Consider the following 23,614-nt stretch of genomic DNA (forward strand, 5'->3'; position numbering starts at 1 on the left):
GAGAGTAAACACAATGGTGTTACCTAAGTTACCGACTTTTTCTCTCTAAAGTGAGAATCGATTATAATCTGTTATCTAAGATTTACTGACATACTTGCAAGGAGGAGTTTCCCTGAAATTATTCAATCACTCTTCTTCTCAAAAATATTTTAAAAAAATATTCTTTCTAGTTCAACGTTTAGAATAGGTATAACTACTTCATCTAATCTGTCGGCTAAGGATCTTTGAACTCAGTGATTCTTGTCAAACTTTAACACATAGGTGAATTATCTGGTGAGCTTGATAAAGTACAGACTTCTGGGCTCATACACAGTTTCTGACTCAGTAGATCTAAGGTGCTGAATGAGAATTTGCATTCTGATTCTTTCTAATGCAATACTGATGCAGCTGAATTGGGGCCCAGCTTGAGAACCTTTGTCTCAGGACATGAAATCTAATGTGTGTTGGGGAAAGAAGTTTGAAAATGCAAACAGTAAATTTATTTCTCTGTGTGTATACATGCAAGCCTGCATCTACATATATAATTTAGCAGATATATAAGATTATTAATATGATTTACAATATATATATATATTTAGTTAAAATGTAAAACATTAAATAAAGCATCATGTAAAGCATCATGTAGTATAAATATCTAGGATATCTAACATTCAAAGAACATGTCTTATTAGGTTGCCACATTGAAATGTTTTAAAACATATTTGATTTCACAAATACAGTATTTTTAATTTTGTGAAATGTGTGACCAACCCACTTACCCACTCGCTCCTTGTCTGACAGATCTTTCCATGATCACTGCTCATCTGGGGCATGAGGGATTTCTTCATATCTGCTTTTATGTTTATCCTCTGCCCCATCCTCTTGGGAAAGCTTCAATAAAGTAAAAATTAATTAATCAATGCACAGAAACAACTTCTTGCTTCCAGACGTGCAATTTATGTGCATGTGGTTGAGATTTCCTGAGATTTATAGCATGTTATTCCTTTTTTTTTTTTTTTTGATGTGGTATTGAATTTAGGGGCACTTAAGCACTGAACTACATCCCCAGCCTTTTTATTTTTTATTTTGAGACAGGGTCTCACTAAGTTGTATAGGACCTTGCTACGTTGCTGAAGCTGCCCTTGAACTTGTGATCCTCTTGCTTCAGTCTCCTGAGTTGCTGGGATTACAGGCATATGCCAGTATGTCCAGCTCCTTTTACCAAACTATGACTACAATGTGTGTTAAGCTATGTGATGCTGAATTTTTAATAAGCATTAGTTGCTGTATAGTAGTATTTAAGGCAGAGCAAGGGCAATGAAAACACCATTAAGCTTATATATTGCAACTGAATTTTTCTTATTTGAAGTTAAATTTTTCTTATTATGAAGTAAAATGCAGGGTTACTTGGGAAAGATTCATTTGTCCCTCCCTGAGTGGAAAAACTGACAGGAGGGAACTCATACCTAGGGAACTGATGCTCTAGTTTTACCACACATGGGCTTTTTTGTACTGTGTTAATCATTGCTCTTATAAATGTGGGAGGGTGCTAGGATTTGATGATGAAATCTGTGTGTGTCAAGAAGTAGAAACACATTTAGACACGTACTGATTTTACTGTATTTTCTTATCTCATCGAAGATGTAGGAGTGTATTATTAAAGCAATCACATTCTCAAAAGAAAGAATTGATTCTCATCACTACCTGTTAATGTATATGTCATCTGAGGATATAAAAAAATGTAGATCTCATGTGGTTAAATTGCCGGTGGAGATCTGAAATTCTGTCAAGTGATGAGACAGTATTCCCAGTCAGGAGGTGACTCTCAAGACCACAGCATCCCAGATGTGAAGAAATGCAGCTTCCCAATGCCTGATTATCTAAAGGATCACCCACTTTCGTTTCCTTCTTCATTCATAGCTCTTTCCTCTTTTATTGTATAGGTCACAGACTTGACATTGTACTTCTAGATTGAATCAGAGTTGAAATTTGGAGAATCAGACCAATTACTAAGACAGCCTTTTTAAAAAAATATATTTTTTTAGTTGTTGACGGACATTTATTTTACTCATTTATTTATATGTGGTGCTGAGAATAGAACCCAGTGCCTCACACATGCCAGGCAAGCACTCTACCACTAAGCCAAAATCTCAGCCCCTAAGAGAATCTTTTAAAGAGTTGGTTCCATCCACTTTTGGGGAGCTATGAATAAGAGGTGGATAATTAGATTCATTCATATCATCAAATGTAACAAATAGGCAAATGTATATATATTTTTTAATGTTTAAATTCAAATGTGGCCAGGATTTGATGTCAGGCTCCTGTACTTTGTACCTATAAATTTAGCCAAAATCCTTGATGAAGTATCTCTAAGCTTTGGTTTTATTTTCCTTGTTTTAGGTTTTATTTTAGCATTAATTAAGCATATTATACCATTACTACTGTTAGCTGTATAGCTAATATACCACTGATTTTCCACTCTACTTAGATAGATTGATGACATTTGATTATAAACACCTTTATGAATTTAAGATGATGCAGACAGTATGCTAACCAGGAAACTGTATTGTGGGGAATGATTTATTCATTCTCCGTAGACATTTCTAATGTAGCATATTCCTCACTAAGTAGCTCAGTGCTTTCTTGTACTATAAGCATCTATTTGTGCTTAATTTCATGTTCTGGTATGTGATTCAAGTAAAAGTAATAATGACATATTTGGGGGTTTATTTATTTAATTAATTCACAAATCCTCTAAATTACCTAATTTTAGTTTCCTTGACATTTTATTGTAAATTGTGAACTTAATATCTGCATATCAAACCATAAACACAGGAACTTCTTTCAAAGTTCAAAAAAAAAAAAGAAAAAAAAAGAAAAAAGAGTTATTTGAAAATATGCACACTCATAGAGGATTCTGAAAGCACACGGAAGCTTAAAGTGCAATTTGTGCATAAGAAAACAAACTGAGGATTTAATATCACTAATTTAGTTAATGACAAAGCTCATGATACTAATATTAATCTTAAACAGTTCTGGTTTGGGGATTTCTGTGTAACCTCATAATTCCGGTACAAGCTGGAATTCCTGGCATAGTCTTTCCAGTGAGTGACAGACAAGGAAGTTGAAAGGGCACATTTACATGAAGGATTGTGAGGGCAATAGGTCTCACTTTCAAAAATCTGGATATGTGAGACTTTAGAATTGAGATTGTTGTAGGGACAAATGAGGCAAGGCACCGAAGATAGCAGGAAACAGTTTTATTTGGCTGCAGCCAGGCTCAGAAGGCACAGCTTTTGCTGTAATCAATTAATCCCCTGAACCCCGAGTTCAGGGAGTTTCAGAATTTTATACCCAGCATGTAAGGGGAGGGGCTCAGAAGTTCACAGTCTGCAGAAGTTCACATAAAAGCAGCTTTTTCTTTCACTGTTCTGGACAAGTTAACTCTTCAAGGACAACACCTGAGAAGGGGAGAGCTTCTTCTCCCCTTTCTTTCCTCCCCCTGCCAGCTGTTACCATGGAGCCCATTTGTAACTTATCTTAAAAATGTAGACATCTCTGTGAAGCCCAGCTCAAGGCCAGAGGCCTTGTTTGCACATTTCTTCAAAGTACTATACTGGATCCATTTGTGAAAAACTAGTAAGGGGGTGTCCAGCACCTGGAGTGCTGGTATCTTCTCGGCCAGTGGCCAAGTAAACAGGGTGACACAATAATAGGAAGTTTATCTACAATGGACTCTTTTGCAGAGACTCTTTTGCTGACAGTCCTAAAATCAGCCATGGTGAAGAGGGCTTTTCGGTGGAGAAAGTGGGTGCCACTTCAAGATATCATCTCCAGGTTTCTTTTAACCATCTGTTTCTGTCAGTTCTATACAAACAGGTTCCTGGAGGCCAAGGGGAAGTTCTGGAGAGCCACTTGCTCCTTTCTGGTCCATTTCAAGGAGAGATTTCCAGCATGCTGGTCTGGTTGAGGTGCTTATGGGACTGCTGCTTGTTGTGAACTTTTAGCCTCTTTTCTCTTCTCCAGGGTGAAGTAGCCTACCTGTGGACATTGTTCCTTCTGGACAGGCAGAGCTCAGCTTTTACCATGGGGCTTTATTCTAGGCTTTTCCTCTAACTGTTGCTGGTGGGTTTTGGTCTCTCCACAACCACTGGTGTGAAACCTCTGACCCTGTTCACTGGCAATACCCACATTACTCATTGACATCCATCAGGGCAAGATGGAGGATACCTTCCATGGCACATCCCTTTGCAGGAGTCCAAATTCCTTTCCTCAGCTTGGCGGATTACAAATGTCCAAGACTCTTGCACTGTCCTTAATTGAGCTTGGCAAACAGCCCACAGAAGAAAGCAGCTCACCCTGCCACCCTTGTTCCCGGTCTTTCATGTATTGAAGTGTCTCTTCCTTTCTATCATCTTGAATATATTTTGCTCCCATGCTTAGATACCAAGTTTTATCTATTTTTTTTTCTCCAAAGCCTGTTACTAAATATGTTGTTCTACTTCACACTCTACATAGCCATTCTCTTTTATATTTGACTGAAAGGGGAAAAACCATCTCAAAAAAATAGCGAAAATGGAAACCAGCACCTCAGAGGACAAGAGGTGATGCCCTTCGTTTTATGGGCCACAATGCCATTTTACAAATTGTTCCTCTGTTCATTGTTCAACAAAGCAGTACGGCCTTTAGTGATCAGGATATCAGTGAGAAAGTGGCCTCAACTGCTGAAATTTTTGAATTTAAAGTATGAAGGCCCTGGCATTCTCCTGGAGCTCTGCTGCCATTCCAGCTCAGCAGGATCATGAGTTTTCTCCGCAAGTGCTCAGGGGAGCATTCATAGAACTGAGTGCCTTCCAAGTTCTGAATGGAATGTTTATGTGTGGCTGCTTGGATCTGCGGATTTTACACTCTTTAATAGTAATTTAGAGAGATTGTGGACTGTGGGCCAGACAGAGGACCAAGCCTCTTCAAACTGACCTCGAAGGTAGGCATTTCACATGTAGATTCCAGACAGTCTCTGGCTCTCTAACTGGCCACTCCCTTTGGTCTAAGCCCTTCTTCATGGCCATTCGAATGGAGATTTTATGATTCACACTAGGATCCCAACAGTCTTCAGTCAAAGGGGTCCCTGAGTTTACTGATGTTTCATTGCTGCCAGTCTGCTATAAGAGAAAATGTTGCTGTCTTTTCTTACAGGATAGCTGTAAACCCATGAGTTTAATGTAACATCTGAGCATCCTACACAGGTGTTCAGTATCCAAAGCAGTAAGCAGATATTTACGTGATCATCTAGGGATCAGGGGAACAAATGTCATGGTGACAGAGGTACTGGTTTCTCTGACCCTTAGATAGGAAACTCTGATGTCATCTTTCTTCTAACTTAGAACTAACCAATTGAATAAAATGATATGATCTCCGTTTCTCTCCGGCATATCTGGGTTCTATTTCCATCCTCCATTAAGAAATCAAAGTGACAACCCAACATCCCTGAGGTTTGTAATTGTTGTCTCCTAAAACTGAGAGGAGAGTTCAACTCAAAATGATCTGTAATTTCTCACAATGAACACACACAATTTACCCTACTAAGGGTAAACTATTTTTATATGTGTGATCGCATGGAGGAGCCAGAATTTTATTCCATAATTTTAAAACTATATATTTTATGAAACATTAATGCAAGCTGTATGTTCACTCTGAGGATACAGATGAACTATTCATTTTTACGTAATTGAGTGGTTATTACTGTTCTTTGAAAATCTATGACATAAAAAATACTTAAATTGTGACAGTGTTCATTTTTTTTATTTTTTTATTTTTAAAATTTATTCTAATTTGTGACAACAGAATGCATTTCAATTGATAGTACACATATAGTGCATATTTTTTTATGTCTCTGGTTGTACACAAAGTAGAGTCACATCATTTTTGTTTTCATACATGTACTTGGAGTAATAATATGTCCATCTCATTCCACTATGTTTCCTATCCACCTGCCCCCTTTCTTCCCCTCCCTCCCCTTTGCCCTATCTAAAGTTTCTCCATTCCTCCCATGCTCCCCCAATCCCGATTATGGATCAGCAACCGCAGAGAAAACATTCAGCATTTTTTTGTATTGGCTTACTTCACTTAGCATAATATTCTTCAACTCCAACTATTTATCTGAAAATGCCATGATTTTGTTCTCTTTTAATGCTGAGTAATATTCTATTGTGTAGACATACCACATTTTCTTTATCCATTCATCTACTGAAGGACATCTAGGTTGGTTCCACAATTTAGCTATTGTGAATTGTGGTGCTATAAACATTGATGTGGCTGTGTCCCTGTAGTATGCTGTTTTTAAGTCCTTTGGGTATAAATTGAGGAGTGGAATAGTTGGGTCAAATGTTGGTTCCATTTCAAGTTTTTTTTTTTAATTAATTTTTATTGTTGGTTGTTCAAAACATTACATAGTTCTTGATATATCATATTTCACACTTTGATTCAAGTGGGATATGAACTCCCATTTTTACCCTGTATACAGATTGCAGAATCACATCAGTTGCACATCCATTGATTTACATATTGCCATACTGGTGTCTGTTGAAAAATATGGAACGCTTCACGAATTTCGTATCATCCTTGCGCAGGGGCCATGCTAATCTTCTCTGTATCGTTCCAATTTTAGTATATGTGCTGCCGAAGCGAGCTCCATTTCAAGTTTTCCAAGGTATCTCCATACTGCTTTCCAGAGTGGTCGTATCAATTTGCAGTCTCACCAGCATGTGACAGTGTTTAAAAACAGTAAGGTTTAGGTACTGGTATTGATACATTGTTTTAGCAAGCTACAGATAAACATTAATAGGTCAAACATTTAAAGATTCTGGGTAAACATTTGAAGGGTCACCAATTTTTTAGACATGATTTCTTTATATTCTTCTGTATTCTGTCTTCCCTATATATTTATACTAATTAAAAATATGAAAAACATATGAATGTTTATATGTATATATACTAATGCTATATAAGACTATACTTATTGAGGTATATAAAATTAAAATGTAAGTAATTGGAGTTCTTTAAATGTATATTTATTGTTTATTTATAAAACATTTGTGCACATAGCAATGCAGACGAATGATATATTTTGACTTGGTTTTAATTCCACATAATAGTTTCTCTCTATATAGTGATTATTTCACACCCACAAGGACACACACACAATTTAAAGTATGGTTCTTTGGAATTCTGATTCTCAACAAAGTTTTCAGAACACTGGTTAAAACAAAATATCAGGATAAACTATTTTAGAATTCTGAAAATTAACCAAAGATTTGCAAAAATCTAAAGGGCATTTATGTAAGAACAACAAGAAAAATCTCAGTTAAAAAAAGTATGCTTGGTGACATTTCAAGTTACCTTATTCCCAGCTCCTCGCTCCAGCTTCACAGAAGCTTAAAAAATCAATAGCCCGGTAGCTACAATGGTCATAATGTAATTGACAGAATAATGTCCCCCAAAGATGTGCACATTCTAAGCCCCTAAGACAGGATTATGTGTCCTTTTGTAGCAAAAGGAACTTTGCAGATGTGGTCTTGAGACAGGAAGATGTTCCTGTGTGTCTGTGAATCTGCTATAGTCTCAAGTGCCCCTAGTAGAGCAAGGCAGAGAGTGAGATCTCAGGAAACACTACACTGCCAACTTTGAAGACTGGGGAAGAAACCTGGAGCCAAGGAATCCTGGCAGCTGTGAAGCAGGAGAAAGCAGACAAACGGAGTTTCCCTAGAAACTCCAAAAAGAACAGAGTACAGTTGGTTCAATTTAAACTTCTGCATTGCTGACTGTGATATAATACACATGTGTTGCTTCAGCCACTAAATGTGGAGTGATGTTCCTGAAGCAAGAGAAAATTAATACAGACATTGATATCTGCAAGTGGGACACTTTGTTACTATTTAAAGAATACGTATGTGTTTTTGGAATTGAGAATGGATGGAGGCTGGAAGAATTTGGAGAAGCGCAATAAAAAGTGCCCGGTCTACTTCAACCAACTGTTAGTAGAAACATCATCATTTCCAAATGTATTTCTCACACTGCTGCTTGTGAGAGCTTTGGAGAAAATAATGTTACTGGAAACAAGAGGAAAGGTGATTCTTGTTATGTAATCACAGAATTCTTAGCTTAATTGTGCCCTGAGGTTATTTGGAAAGAGGAATTTATAAGAAAGGAGCTTGGACCTTTAGTTTCAATTTCTAAATCCAATGCTGAAATCATGCCCTGTTTTTTTTTTTTTTTTTTTTTTTTTAATTGCTTACAGTGCAATATAAGACAGAGAAACCTGGAAAGAAGAACTTCTCACCAAAAAGTAATCTGGACTTGACATTCTCAGTCTACCCAAATTTCAGAAAACACTAAAATTAGAACTCTCAGTGTCAGGAAAGAATGTTCCAGAGAGCAGGAAAAGGGAGTGGCTGGATAACCTTTTCCTGGTGCATGGAAGTATTAACATCTTAGAGTATTCAGTCACACAGAGGGCTCTTTAAAAAGGTTATGTGAGTAACTTATGATCTCAACAGAAGTTGAGAATGCAGGTGTGTCCTTGTCAAGGCAGCCTCTGGCGGAGCAGCCTGCTCTCTAACCCAGTGCATCTACATCTAGGGGTATGCCCAGGAGACTCTCAGAGTTCTTAAGGACATTGTGAAGACAGAAAGAGTGTCCAGCTGGGGCTGAGAAAGACAAGGAAAGGAATAAATAAGAGAAATTTTCTGGAATAACAAATTTCTGTTTGGAAGTGGTCTAAATTACTCTGCTGAAAAGTCCTATGCTTCCCTAAAAAACTGGTGATTTTCAGGGCAGAGCTGCAGGAACTGAGTGCTGAGTCCTGGAGCAGATGGTGAAACTGACAGTCATGAGCATTATCCCAAGGTTGGGACACCTAGTGGAGCTGACATGCTGGATTTCAGAATTACATGGGTTAACGATTCCTTTTCATTATTTTCTCCCTTTTTGAACAGAAATGTCTTTAACAGGTGTCCTATACCTCTACTATCACTGAGTTATAGAAATAGTAACATATTCTCCTGTTTTATGATCAAAGTTGGAGAGAAATTTTGATTCAGGATGGGGGGATGGATCATATCAAGAATCACAACCAATATATAGTTTGCTTAAAGATATTCTGAACGTTTGAGTGATGCTATTTATATGACATTTTGGACATGACTTAATAATATAATGTCGTGAGATTTTGGAGACTTTTGTGGATTAAATATACTTGGCATGGGGGATGGATATAAATCTCTGGAAAACAGAGGCAGGACTCTAGTAGACAAAATAGTGGTCTCCCAACAAAATCATGTCACAATCCCTGGAGCAGGTAAATATATTACATATGTGAGAAAAAGGTATTTTTCCAACATGATTACATTTAGGATCTTGAGATATAGACATTATTCTGGGCTATCCTATGGGACCCAATATAATTACAATGATCCTATGAAAGCTCACAGGATGTCAAAATCTGGAAAAGGAATGTAAAAAGATTATTCCTGCCGCAGTCCGGCTGCAGCAAAATAACCGGGGTGGGGGGTGATGAGCAACTTGTGTACCTTGATACAGCAGGAGTAGGAGCCGTTTATTGTAGGACAGGAGTGGTATTTATACATTCCACACAGCTTATCTAATTAACATAAACTCCATACAGCAGTCAACCAATAAGGAATCTCCACACTTAATGGCTCGCTGGTGTTACTTCACAAACCACTCCCTCTGGCATTTTGCCAGGTGCCATCCAGACTTGTTTACAGACCCTAACATTTCTCTGGCAAAATGCCAGGCGCCATCCTGACTTGTTTACAGACTCTAACAATTCCTATAGTTTCTAAAGCAAAGGCAGCCCACTTTAGACTCTTGACCTCCAGAAATGAGAGATGATGCATCTGGGTTCATTTAATGAACTGCATGTGGTAATTTGTTCCAATTGCAAAGGAAATTAGTAAAGCTGAAAGCCAGCAGCCCAGCCATTCATCATTTGACAGAAAAGTGTTAGAATCTCCCAGGTCTCATACTCAGAGAACTATCACTAATTGGTCTGGAAGTTCCACTGAAACCCATTGCCAAAGCTTGTCTATATGGAATCTGGCTCTGAGCTCCATTAACAGGAAAGAACAGAGTTTTCCCATAGAGCGATTTTTGAAAACCATCAGTGAAACTTATTAAAGTAGCAATCAAATAAGACAACGATGACAGTTGGGAAATATAAAAATCTGACCAAAATCTCATGAAAAGCTGGGGAATAAGGTATCTATTGAAGGAGCTTAAAGTTTTGATATGATGCTAGAAATATAAGAGGAAAAAAACCTGTGCAGAACTGCACATACACCCCAAAAATACTTGACAAGGAAATAACTTCTCCTCCTGATGGCCTTAGGGTTCTTGTGCAAGCAGGAGAGGAAGCTCAGTCTGAGTTGTAAAATGCCTGCTGGATTATGAAAAAGGCTGCCCCTGAGTAAACACAGCATTCCTCACAGAGCCTGAGAAACATATCGTGCAGGGTACTTCAGGAGAGCTCAGTCCACTAATGAAATGAACACCAACCCAACAGTGAGCCCATGTCAGTGATCACTCATCAAAGAATACAGACTTCATGCAATTAATGGAAGAAATTCAACCAACAACAAGAAAAACAAACAACAATGAACCCCAGGAAGGAGACAAAACTTAAGTACCAGATTGGGCATATATTAAAAACACCCAGTTTTCAACAAAAATTTGAAACATGTAAAGAAATAGGAAAGTATGGTCTATGCCCAGGAATAAAAATCAACAGAAAACTACCCTAGACAATGAAGACTTGGCACTGAACCAAAGAAAAACTTGAATGTGATATATTTTTAAAGAACTAAAGAATATAAAGCTTATCTCAAAACTAAAGTATGAGAATGATGTGTCACCAAATATAGACTATATACATAAATAAATAAAACTGTATTGTGCATATATTTCATTTTGCATCTCTATTTTATACATGATCGAAAAGGCAGCAGCATAAAGCAATAATAAGCCTATGCAGATGGTCACATGATATACAAAGTTACTGCATAATAACTAATTTAAAAAGTATTCACATAAAGCTTTATGTTTGCATGTTCATAATATATTATTGTGCTTATAATATATAGGAAAGTAATATTTGGCAATAGCAACCCAAAGGAGGTGGGTTAGAGCAAACATGTCTTGGGCTAAGGAAATGACTCCAGATGTAACAAGTCCATAAGAATAAAAGAAGAGGCCTGGGGTTGTAGCTCAGGGATAGAGTGCTTGCCTAGGACATGTGAGATCCTGGATTCCATCCTCAGCACCACATAAAAAAATAACAAAACAAAATAAACAACAACAAGTAAATAAAGGTTAAATTCTTAAAAAAAAATAATAAAGGAAGAGAAGCAGAAATGAAGAAGAGAATAATTTAAAACATCTAAAAATATGTATTCAGTCTCCTCTTAGACTCTCCAAAAGACATAAAATTATATAAAGCTAAATCATATCATTCAAATAATATAAAATTATTAGTTGTAACCATAACAATGTATTGTCTGCTTTATAATAGCAAGTTAGGTAGGCAGATACTATATACATATAAATATAATAAAATTAAAAATGGGCTGGGGCTGAGGATGTGGCTCAAGTGGAAACACACTGGCCTGGCATGCGCAGGGCACCGGGTTCGATCATCAGCACTACATAAAATAAATAAAGATATTGTGTCCACCTAAAAAAAAAATATTTAGGAAAAAAAGTGGGCTGGGTGCAGTGGCACACACCTATAATCTCTGCAGCTCAGGAGGCTGAGACAGGAGGATCTGGAGTTTAAAGCTAGTCTCAGGCAAAGTGAGGCACTAAGCAACTCAGACATTGTCTCTAAATAAAATACAAACAAGGGCCAGGGATGTGGCTTTGTGGTTGAGTGCCCCTGAGTTCAATTCCCAGAATCCCTGCCCTCCAAACAAACAAACAAAATGGGCTGGGGATATGGCTCAGTGGTTAAGTGCCCCTAGGTTTAATCCCCAGTGCCAAAACAAACAAACAAGCAAACAAACAATAAATAAATAAATAAAAATAATAGAACAAAAGAGGGAAAAAAGAATCATACAAAGAAACATTTATACATTTTCTGGAATTAAGTTAATATAACTCTAAAGTGTATTTAGAAAAGATATATGTCATATACACTATGAAAGTGATATACAAAAATGTTTAAATGAATTAATAAGCATAGTGAGGCCATATTCACTGGATGCAGAAGAGATCATCAAAGGAGAAATGAAAACAAAAACTATACATGAGCTCTACAGAAAAACAAAGAAAAATGACAAATATGAGTCAAATTATACTGATAATAATATTAAATATGAATTGATTAAACAATCCTCAAGAGGTAGAGGTGAGCTAAATGATTCTATGCTGTTTACAGAATACACACTTTAGATTGAAAAGCACTAATAAATTAAACATCTAAGAATGGAAAAAGAGCATGAAATAATTACCAAAGAGAGTTGGAGTGGGTATGCTATCAAACAAAAGAGACTCTAAGACCAGAATAATGTTTTTAGAGTTAGTCAAGAAATTTTATAGGATTAAGCAATCAGTTGGTTTAGCAATAAAAACAAATATATACCTAATAACAGATCCCCAAATTCATGAAACAAACAATGACAGAAATGAAGAGAGAAATGTCGATTTGACAATGAGAATTAGAAGCTTCAATATCTGACTTTCAATACTCAATAGAACAAGGCAGGAAATCAGTGCAGAAATAGAAGGGTTAGACAGCACTATAAACCGACTAGATTTATCACACATCTGTAGAACACTCCATTCAAAACAGTTGAATACACAGACTTCTCACATGGACATGAATCAGGGTCTAGAACAGACCACATGTTTGGCTATGAAGCAATTCACATTATATTTAAAGAAGTTAAAAGTTACAGAGTGGGTTTTCTGACCACAATGGAATGTAAATCAATAAAAAAGGAAATCAGGGAAATTTACAAACTTTGGAAAATACACACATTGTGTGTATTCTTAAATACAAATTAAGAATACAATCAATGAGTCAAATAAATAATTACAAGAACATTAGAAAACTCTTTTAGATACATGAAAATGTAAGTTAAATAATTAAAATATTGCTTACACAGAAATGTGTAATGCTAAGTAGCTTTTAAAATAAGCAAGGTCTCAAATCAATAACTTGCCCTTTTTTTTCGAGACACTGAAAAGAGAAAAAAAATCAAACCTTTAAACAAACAGAAGGAAAGGAATAATAAAAATGAATGAGGAAATTACTGCAATAGGAAATGGCAAAGCAGAAATTTAAAAAAAATCAATAAACCCCAAAGTTGCTTCTTAAAAATTTCAAAATAATTGGCATTCAAAAAAATTGTAGAAAAGCACTTTCCAACTCCTTAAAGCCAGTTTTACCCTAATATCAAAACCAGAAAAAGATACAATGAGAAAAGTATACAAAGAGCTCTTTTGAATTTAAACAAAATAATAATGATTAATAATAATCATGATAATAAAAAGAAAAAAGAAAACCTTCAACAAAATTCCGGCTAACCGAATCAAGAAACTAAGAAAGAATTATACACCAGGATGAGGGAAAACTTATTCTATGATTGAAAGTTTCTTTTGGAATCTGAAAGTCAGTTAACACAATACACCATAAAAATAGAATAAAATACAAAGGTGCCATGATTATTTCAATAATTAGAGGAAAAGGCATTTAACAAAAGTCAATTTTGTTATTAAAAAAAAAAACTAAATAACAATAAAAAGAAATTTCCTCAACCTGATGAGTGGCATCTATGATAAAACAACAACAACAAACATCCCAAATAACATCATGGTTGATGGTAAAAGACAGCATGCTTTTTCTTTAAAATCAGGAGTAAGTTATAAGCATGTTTCTGAAACTTCTATTTGACACTGTACTAGAGGCTGTAGCCAGAGCAGTTAGGCAAGAAAATAAAATAAAAACATTTAGATTTGGAAATAAAGAAGTGAAGCTTTTTCTGTGTGTAGATGACATGATCATGTAAGTAGAAAATCCTAAGTGCTCCATTAAAACATGATTAGAATTAAAAACCAAGTTTAGGACATCCTCGGGATGATGCAGGAGACCTAGTCAGCAATTCTCAACTCCTCCACAGCTCAGAAACAAGGCAGTGAAAGTACAGCTGTTCTGGGAGGTGGGTGACAGAGTGAACACTCTGACACCTGATATTGGACAGCTTGAGATCTGGAGAGACTTGGAGTTTGGTTATCAGAGCAGAAAATAAGGAAAGAATTCCTTGATCTTGAACCCTGACCAGGGTAGATAGGGTCAGTGGGTAAGATAGTAAGCAGTTAAAGAGGGCCAGGAGAAGCCCACAAGCTTACTTCTTTGGAAGTAGATGGAAAGAAAGGGAGACCAAGATTAAACAGGACAGGAGCAGCCAAGACAGTACTGGAAATCACACAACTCAGCTAAAAGCTTGGAAGGGCAGGGCAGCCATTGTAGAGAGCCCACAGTTAGTCAGCCTCCTAGAAGAAATAAAATCAATACAGCTTCTCCCCACCAAAAGATAGTGACAAATAAAACCATAGGGGATATCTCTGAAGGGACTGTCTCACTAATCCATCTAGAAGGAACTTGTGGAGGGTCCCATGGTAGCTGCAGGCTACTGAAGCCCCTTCCCCCATAATTTATAAAAGGGGAGTGGGGTGGAGCTGGCCCAAGAGCTGATCACTCCTGAGAAGTGCTACCCTCAATCCCGGTACTCTTAACAGCCTCAGCAGGACCTCAGGTGAATACAGCCAAGGAGGGTGTTCTCCGCTACAAGGATGGGTAAAATTCCAGTGAGCTGCATCAGGCAGCCAGAAGGTTTTTGTGTCACAGACTGCCCCCAGAGAGACTGTGCTCCCAGGCCCCACAGTTACAGATAGCCACCAAGCACTTAAACTACAAAGAAACCCAGCAAAGGGTAACAGTACTCGGAAATTCATAGGTGCCAGTCCTAAGAGGTCAAATGAAGGCAAGCCATCAGACACCCTACCTCAGTCACAGTGACAGGTGAAATCTGGTGATCTGCAGCAGCCAAGATGGAGGCTCCTGTGTCACTCACAGACCACCCACAACTCCCAGGCCCTACAGTTGCTGACAACAACCAAACCTCAGGGTCACTATCAACAAGCCCCTGTAGAAAGAGGCAGTGCTCAACATTCCACAGTGGGTCAGCCTCAGCCCTGAGCCCTGCACCCTACAGCCCACCCCACCCCCAACAGAAACTGTCAGCAGACAGTGTCCTCCAAACCTGCAGATTTGAACTACATCAAAGTTCAAAACTTTTGTGCTTTGATCAAAATCATCAACAGCACACACAAGGGCAGAAAATATTTGTAAGTCTTCCTATAAGGTAATTTTTAACAATAGAGAGACAACACACATTAAAACGTTGGAAAGGACTGGAATAGATGATTCTCTAGAGAAGTTATACTAATGAACAATAACACATAAAAAGACGTTCAGTGACGCCAGTCATTAGGAGATGTATATCCAAACCTCAGTGAGAAATGACTTCACCCCAGGAGGCTGCTTGTGTTTAAAAAGATAGAAAGTAGCAAATGTTGGGAAGACTGGAGAATCTGGTACCTCATTCATTATTGGTGGGAGAGTAGACTGTTTGGAAAACGTTTTTGATTCCTCAAAAATTTAAACATAGAGCTACCTTTTGACCCATCTAAACTAAAATAATAACTTTTAAGCTTACATGATCTTCTAATTTCCCATCTTTGCTTCTCTTTACACCATTTCCTATTCCATGGTCTGTCTTTAGAATGGAAACTTGACATTTCGATTTTACTCGTTTTCTGTAGTGAGAATTTTGTATGTCTTGTGTACATGTTATAGTCTCTTAGGTATTTGTTGATTAAATTCTTGGATTTGTATGAGAGACGATCATATATTTGCCTTAAAATAATGGGAGTAGGGCTGGGGTTGTAACTCAGTGGCTGAGTGCTAGCCTCACATGCGTGAGGCACTGGGTTTGATCCTCAGCACCACATACAAAAGTAAATAAATAAAACAAAGATTAAAAAAATAATAATAACGGGAGTAAATTCTGCAGCACCTCCAAAATCTTCATAGGCATTGTTAGAATCATCCTCTTCAACTTGGAACCGAGAACAGGATTTGTAGATTTGTTTCATAAGTCTAATTATGTTCAACCTGAGAAAAACACAGAGAGTAGTAAGACCTAGCCAGGGTCAGTAAAGACATTCTGTTTCCACAGAATTTTGTTCTAATTTTGTTAGAACAGTGGCACTTGAAATAGATACCTTCCCAAATCATATTTTAAAAAATTTTATCTGGTTTTTGCCCAAAACAAAATGTTGCCATTTCTACCATGATATATCCCTCAATATGAGTGGGGATTTGAAGGCTGGAGCTCATCTAGTCATTCTCAAATAATTCTGAAACATAAAGATTTAATTTTATTAAAATAGATTAAGGTCACATGAGAATATACATAGCAATTAACATTAGATTATCATGACAGCATAAACTGAGACTTCTTGTATTCCCAAGATTCTTATTTCCTTTTATAAAATCATGAACATTTCAATTGAAGACAGTTTTAAAAATAAAGTATGCCTGATATTTATGCCATTAAAAGACAAAAAAAAATCAAACCTGGAGTTGAAGTTGATTCATGATTCTAACCAAGTTTACATGTTTCAGTGGTAGTAGATTTTAAAGCTAAAGAGCTAATTCAATTCAATTTGTCTCATTTCAAAGCATTTATATTATCCAGATTATGGCTTTTCATAATCTACAATCTATGATAAATTGGATGAAGACATCAGATAGAGTCCATTGGATAGACACATCAGAGTCAACCACTGACTGTCCACCTGGATTGGAATATTTGGCTGAGGTATAATAATATGTTTCTTCACTTATTTGATCCATAATACCATGAATATAGATTCTGCCATATTATATATTATGCTATAAAATTTTTGACTATATGTTAAACTACTATAATATTAAGATTTTACATATTATTTGAATATAAATGTCCATTTTCACCGAGATATTAAACTTGCATTTTAAATGTTATAATATTATTATTTACAAATTTATTCTCTAGGAAGCCTACTTATGAATAAATGCCTACTTTTTCTGGGTGTGGTGGTGAATACCTATAATGTCACCATCTCAGGAGCCTGAGGCAGGAAGATCAAGAGTTCAAAGCCAACCTCAGCAAAAGCGAGACTTCTTGTATTCAAGCAATTCAGTGAGACCCTGTCTCTAAATAAAATACAAAATAGGGCTCAGTGGTTGAGTTCCCCTGAGTTTAATCCCTGGTACCCCCCCCCAAAAAAAAAAAAAGAATAAATGCCTACTTTTAAAATATGGAAATGGATTTTGAATTTGTAACTTAAAATTAACTCCTGAAATCCTCATTTCACCTAATGATTTTGTATTAGGTGCCTGGTATGTAAATGTGAAATATGAAGAATTAAGAAATTGTCTCTCATTTTGTACCACATTGTCTGAGATTGAATTAGTTTGTTTATCCTGTCAATTCAGATTTAATTTCCTGTGATAATGTCTCTGAAAAATTAACTTTGGCAATTCAGATGTCTGTAATAACTGATCACATTTTATTTTGTAATACTTTAAAAATAAAATGGTATGCATTTTCCTTCTTGAAAAGATTGCTTATTTTTTCAATTCTTAATTTGAAACAGTCATGCATTATTATAAAATACAGCAAACAAAATATAGTAAAATTTGGGCAAAAACTATATGAAAATTTTTATTTCAAATTAACAGCATAGGGTTGGGGTTGTAACTCAGTAGTAGAGCACTTGCCCAGCATGTATGTGGCACTGGGTTCGATCCTCAGCACCACAAAAAATAAATGAATAAAATAAAGTTATTATTTCCATATACAACTAAAAATATTTTACAAGAACAAAAATAAATTAACAGCATAGATAGTTCTCTCTGAATTCCAAAAAGATTCCAATAATATTGCCAAAATATTGGTAAATAAATTTTTGTTAACCAAAATATTGGGTATATTAACAATAGATAAAAGTAAAACTTTTTATAAATTAAGACTTCTCCATTTGCCTGTTTTTTTCACTAAAATAAAATTTAAAATTTAATTTTAGCCTAGCGTATTATAGAAGATATGTGACAGAAACACTAGAGATATTGAAAATTGATCAATTTCTTTAAATGTCTCAAAATATTTATTTTTTTTGTGTTGGTGCACTTTGAATTTAGTCTGATTATTTTCGCTCCAACAGATAAATCAGTTGACAGTGTGTCATCGTTTTGATCTGGAAGGTATGTACCCAAACATAGTAATGTCATTACTGATGACTTTGTTGTATACATTTTCTGACTGAATTAGGCATTTGTGTTTTCTAACTCATAAAAACCTTTCTAGTTTGCTATTTAACAGCAGTTCTTTGAGGTTTATTTTTTCATGCTGCATTGCATTAAGATGTTTCATTTTCATGAAAGTCATTTACTCCAGAAACACCACTGCATACCTACCATGAACAAGGCATGTGCTAATCATGTTGAGAGAATCAGAGAAGAGTCAGACCTGGGTTGCCCTGATGGGTTTGCTCTGAAGTCTGAGGAATGAATATGCTTAAAGAAAATATTTGTACTGCAGTCCCAAGGTCGTGAGAGAATTTGTAAAAACTAGTTGGTGGAAAAAAAGAGAGGAACAATGAAAGTTGCTCATAATTTAAAGTCACAAAAATAATGGGAAGACTCTAAGCATCCATGTGTAAGGAGCTAATTCTCTAAACCAGTGGTTCTCAAAGTATGGTCCCTGGAATAGCAGCATCAACATCTTCCAGGAGCATGTTAGAAAAACAAGTCCCCGGGTTCCGTCATAGGCCCAAAGTAATTTAATATGTAATTTTCATAAGTTTCACATCAGTATTACTAACAAATCACCTTCTTGTTTCATTCTCCAGTCCTCTGTTATTTGGAAGCTAATAAAACATACGAGGTCATGAATAATCAAGGACATAGAATTTATGTTGTAGAAGAGCAAAGTAATTGGTTCCTGCGATACCTCTGTGGATTGGCCAGGCCATTTACCATGACGATTTATGATAACACAGGTCAAGTCGTGATCACTGTGCATAAAGGTCTAGGAGGCAGCTGCTGTTGCTGCATTCGCTGCCACAGCTGCTGCCCACAGAAGGTCAGTAACTGCTTCTTGCACCACAAGATTGACAATGTATTTGACATTCTTCACAAGGACCTTCAATTGGATTTGGTTACGAAAAATTATCTGGAATGAAGTGTCAGAAAGAGAACTAAATTTTTGTTCCACATGTCCACAGGCTGAGAGTTACTGATAACACGGTCAACTTTTCTCAGGCAATGAAGGTCACATGATCTTTAGGGTTTTTTGTTTGTTTGTTTGTTTTTAATTCTAAAATATCTAAGCATCCATCCAAGGCTCCATTTGACTTTGGTCATTTATAATCCAGATAAGTGACAGTTTTGAGTTTCTCAGTTTTATAGTTCCTGTCATGCTTCAAACTATTATTTTGGGTTGTTTCTTGAGATGGATAGTCAAGCACAGCCACAAGAGAATCCACAGAAGCAGCACAGGAAAGCAAATCTAGTTATACTCACAGGTTCTAGAGATAGTCACCTCGAAGCACTAGGGAAACACCTGTGGAGTGGCTTCACCAAGCAGGGAAGGAGAGAGTTGGGATTCATGGGCATGAGTCTTTGAGTATTGTTGATGTTCTCTTTCATCTGTCTATCCATTTGTTTATCTATCTGTTTGTCCTTCTACACAATATATATTGGAAGAAGAATAGAAGAGAATCTGCATCAATAGGGGAAGTTTATTTTGGCAATTCAGTTTCAGAAACATTACCAAGACAAGTCAATGGAAAAGGAAACTTCTGCTTGATGGGTGTATTTCTCCTTATTTAAAAGTTCCTTTTTAATAATTCCCAATAATGATTAGTTATTGAAAGTGTTTAGTTCTTGAAAATATTCTATTAGGGACAATGTAATTATTTTAAGTTTTTAATATATTATATATACAATATATTTGTAATGTTTATATATTTATTCATTTATACATTTATAATGTTATATATTATAACAGTATTTTAATTGAAATCTTTCTCTTCATGTTGCTCATGTTATAAAACATTCATCTGTGTAAATTTACCCTTTACTCTTTGACTTTTACAAATTCATGAAGCTTGCTTTGTAGTCTTTTTAAATGTTTGTTTTCTATTTTGTGATATAAAAGTACAAAATTTTCACTTCTTTAACTGTTTGTATTTTTATATATAAATATATGAATGTATGCATTAATTACTTACTTCCTTTTCATGCTAGTTAGGAACTGTAATATAATGTTGACAAGAAGCAGAAGAGAAGATAGCCTTGAATTTTGTCCTGTTTGAGAGGAAAGAATTCAGTCTTTAGGTGTGATGCTATATGTAAGTTTTTGAAAGATAGTTGTTATTCAGTTGAGAAGATTCCATCTGATTCAATTTTCTGATTTTATTAGTACTTACTTTTATACTTTGTCAATTTTTTCCTATGGATTGGATGTATATGATTTTTCTCTTATTCTATAAGTATGGTGGAAATGGCAAATATTCTTTTTTTTAAACATTAAATCAGCCTTCTATTCCTGGAATAAATCTGCTTTGAACATGTTTCATTTATGTATTTCTGGGTTCAATCTGCTAAGCCTTTGAGTCTGTACTTATATCAGTCTAGTTTTCCTTTAAATCTTTATATGACTTTAGAATTTAGAATGATGTTGGTCTCATAAAAGGCATATCTGTATTTTTCCTTCTTCCTTTTCTTTTCTGAAAGAGCTTTGTAGGATTAGAATTACATATTTTTTCAATATCTGATTGTATTCCACAGTGAAGCCATTTCATCCTTGAGATGTAAAGGACTTTAATATTAAATTCAAAATTTCCTTAACAGCTCTAGTGATATCTGTTTTCTATTCTTCATTTTTATAATTTGTTTTTTTATATACTTTGCTGATCTCAGTTGTTGAATTTATTGGCATAAAGTTCTTGATTTATTTCTATATTGTTCTAAGTTTACAAGCTTCGTAACAATAACTGATCTTGCATTCCTGATATCTGTAATTTTTGATTTTATTTTAATGTTGTATTTTTATACCTTATTTAATTTATTTATATGTGGTGCTGAGGATCGAACCCAGTGCCTCACACATACTAGGCAAGTGCTCTACCACTGAGCTACATCCCCAGGGCCCTAATTTGTGATTTTTTTTAATGCTTACTTTATGAATTGTTTTGATCTTTTCAAAGAATCATCTTTTCATCTCATTTATTCTCTGTGTTTTTGTTCATCACTCTTTCCATTGATTTGTTTCCTCTAATGTTTGATTCCTTTTTTCTACAATTTTTCTTGGCTTATTAAATTGAAAACTTTTAATTCTGGTTCTAAATCTTCTTCCACTTTTCACATGAGCATTTAGAACCATATTTATTTATATGTATTTATTTATGTATCTTTGGAACTGTGTATGTACTATGTATAAATGTTCAGGACTATTTATGTCCTTCTGTAAGCACTAGTTAGATATAAGTTGGATAGGCTCTATTTAATTATTACTCATTTCAAATATTTTCTAACTTTTCTACACTGTTTCACTTCATCTAAGAGTTGTGTCAACAGACTCCAACAGTCAGGACACAGAAACCTCACAGTAATCTGATAAAAAGGAAGCTGATAATAAAGAATTACAAACCTGTGACAGGCGAGTATCATGATGTCCTAAAGAAAGCATGAAGGGGCACACCTGTGCTGAGAGAGCCATACCCACAGTAGGGCAGGGCTACAGTTCAGCCTTGGTGGAGAAGGTATGCAGCAGCCAGCAGCTGGAGGGTACAGAAAAGCTGCCTGAGCCAGAGCTGGTCCACAGCACCACGAGGGAAACCTGTCTGTGGTGCGGGCATGCTGTGGTGGGAGATGAGCATGCAGGTGACTGGGTTTCCTCTGTGGATGCCAGAGCTGTTAGGCAGGCAGGCAGAGGCAACTGGAAAGACACTCTGGGTCAGAATCCTGGGATATGCTTGTCCATATGGGGAGATGAGTGGAAAATAAATCTCAGGAACACAGCTGAGAAGCAGCTAATAAATGAACATAGGAGAGAGGGGTCTTGGGGATGCAGCCCTAGAATGTATAGTAATTGCCACATCAGGAATACCCAGTCTGGTGAGGTTGCAGACCAGGACTGCAGGTTTATGGAGATAATATACAAGCTTGATATGCTGCACAGGCAGAATACCAGTGAATGTCCCCAGACTCTTGCACAGCTAAGCAACCACGAAGAAGGAGCAAGAAGGCCAGGTGGAGGGCAAGGTCACTGCACCCAGAGGTAGGAAAAGAATCCCTCTGTCTCATGCAGTGTCCCTCCGGTGCCCTCTACTGACAAGGTTACTCTCAAGTTCATTGTAAAGGAGAAATGCTTAAAGTCCCAGAGCAAGTAGAGGAAGGGTCAATTTGGAGCGGAGAGGTAATCAAGTTGATAACTGACACCATTACTTAAAAGTGCACTTGTAATTTTCTAAATTTTTAAGGTGCTTTTATATCTTCATATTATCTACTTCTCATTCAATTCTGTTGTAGTTAGGGCACATGCTGTGTATTATTTCAATCTTTCAAAATTGACTATGAATTATTTATTGGGCCAGCATCAGGTCTACCTTGTGGAATGTTCCATGTGGATCTGAGAAACTGGGTATGCTGCTAGTGGATGAAAGGTTTCACAGTGTCAGATCAATCACATTTCCTATCTGTTTACTGACCTTCCATCATCATTGTGTTGTGATTGGATAGAAACATATGTGTATATATGTTTCATACACACACTGTTTTAGTCAGATTTTTCAGTGTTATGATTAAAAGGCCTGATGAGAACAATTTTAGAGAAAGAAAAGTTTATTTGGGGGCTCACAGTCTAAGAGGTCTCCGTCCATAGATGGCCAACTCCATTCCTGGGATCTTGAGGTGAGGCTGATCAAGACGGAGGAGCAAGGCAGAGGGAAGCAGCACATGATTGGGAAGCAGAGAGGCCACCCCCTTAATCCCATCAGGGGATTGATTCACTGATTGGGTTAAGGCTCTCACAACCCATTTATTTCTCCTCCAAAGGTATTTGCATTGTCTCACACATGAGTTTTCTTTCCAGTACCAGGGATTGAACCCAGGTGCACTCTATCACTGGGCCACAGCTCCAGTACTTTTATTTTTTAATTGTCTGACAGGGTCTCACTAAGTTGCTGAGACTGGCCTTAAATTTGTCATGCTGTTTCCTCTACCTCCTGGTCACTGGGCTTAGAGGCCTGCAGAGTTTCCATTTCTTGAGGGCAGGTTCCAGTGGAAGCTCACTCTTGTAGGAACTTTGGAACTTTTTATGATGACACTGGATGTCCACAGCAATATTTGGTCAACATTAATTTCTATCACGTCTCTCAAGCATTCCTATTTGCTTGTAGAACATTTTGCATTTTTTTGTGGTGATCCCATAGAAGAGTTCAGGTC

General features: G+C 36.4%; 1 non-coding gene across 1 annotated transcript; it reads right to left on the reverse strand.

Annotated features, from left to right (window-relative positions):
* Positions 1 to 6,564: 6,564 nt before the first annotated feature.
* Positions 6,565 to 6,670, reverse strand: LOC143409082 (U6 spliceosomal RNA). The gene has a single exon (XR_013092593.1). It is a non-coding gene; the product is annotated as a U6 spliceosomal RNA (small nuclear RNA).
* Between the last annotated feature and the right edge of the window lie 16,944 nt (positions 6,671 to 23,614).

Source organism: Callospermophilus lateralis, chromosome 10, assembly GCF_048772815.1.
Source record: "Callospermophilus lateralis isolate mCalLat2 chromosome 10, mCalLat2.hap1, whole genome shotgun sequence".
Classification (NCBI taxonomy): Eukaryota; Metazoa; Chordata; class Mammalia; order Rodentia; family Sciuridae; genus Callospermophilus; species Callospermophilus lateralis.